Source organism: Lactuca sativa, chromosome 1 (genome assembly GCF_002870075.4).
Source record: "Lactuca sativa cultivar Salinas chromosome 1, Lsat_Salinas_v11, whole genome shotgun sequence".
NCBI classification, from domain to species: Eukaryota; Viridiplantae; Streptophyta; class Magnoliopsida; order Asterales; family Asteraceae; genus Lactuca; species Lactuca sativa.
This window is the reverse complement of record NC_056623.2, coordinates 4,957,128-4,958,182: the sequence shown is the minus strand read 5'-3', so window position 1 is coordinate 4,958,182 and position 1,055 is coordinate 4,957,128. Positions and strand designations below refer to the sequence as shown.

Sequence of the window (1,055 nt, the reverse complement as noted above, 5' to 3'; positions counted from 1 at the left end):
TGGATTGGTCCATCTTGGTCATTCTTCGATCCAAATTCTCCAACTTAGCCATCATTGCTGCCAAGCTATTATTAACTGAGTTTACTACCCCACGATTTGGTTCATTCCTTGAATTATGATATTCTCTAGAGTGCTTAGAGAATTCTTCAATTAGTTCTTTGATCACCGGGGGTGGCTTCTTTGTGAGAGGTCCTTGTGAATCAAGGAGCTTCCTGGTTGTTACATTGACTCCATCATAGAAAATGGAGACTTCTTATTGACTATTTAGATCATGATGTGGGCAGTTCCTTAGTAGGCCCTTGTATCTCTCCCAAGCCTCATATAATGACTCTCCATCTTGTTGCTCAAAGTTTGCGATGGCCTTCTTCAACTTTGCTATCTTTGATGGAGAGCAAAATTGATCAATAAATTCTTCTTTCATTTTAGTCCATGTAGTGATGGATCATGTAGGAAGTGATTTCAGCCAATCCTTTGCAGCTCCCTTGAATGTGACCGGAAGCATACGAAGCAAAATAGTTTCATGAGGCACATTTGGAACATTGAAGTAGTCGGCTACATCGTTGACCTCGTCCAAATTTTTTTATGCGTCTTCGTGATCTTTCCCGTAGAAAGGGATTTCCTTAAGTTGAGCAAGTATGTGACCTTTTAGTTCAAAAGTAGCAGTCGCGGGAATGATGGTTTGCACGAGTCCCAGGCCGGTATCGTCACGTATCCATTTCTTCCATTGACCCATGGGAACTTCATCGATGTTAGCCATGGTGTCAGCGGGTTCGCCTTCAAAGTCGCTTTCTTCTTCGGATTTGGATTCGTAATCGTACTCAAATTTGGTTTCTTTTGTATTATCTTCAAAACTCTCTAATTTGCTTTCTTCTCTCTTTTGACTGCTAGACTCTCCTGCCTTTTGTTTTTTTTCTTTCCAAAAAATGATTTAAGGTCCTTGAAAGGTGATTTCTTTAGCAGATTAGAGCTTTTAACAACTTTGTCTTTGTTCTTCTTAAGGGAGGATTCCGGATCTTCATATGGAGGAACTAGGGGTGTGTTGGATCCTCAGTTCA

The 1,055-nt window shown here is 40.7% G+C and overlaps 1 non-coding gene across 1 annotated transcript; it reads left to right on the top strand.

Annotated features, from left to right (window-relative positions):
• The first annotated feature begins 266 nt into the window (after window positions 1-266).
• On the top strand, window positions 267-373 carry LOC111909321 (small nucleolar RNA R71). The gene has a single exon (XR_002856169.1). It is a non-coding gene; the product is annotated as a small nucleolar RNA R71 (small nucleolar RNA).
• The last annotated feature ends 682 nt before the right edge of the window (window positions 374-1,055 follow it).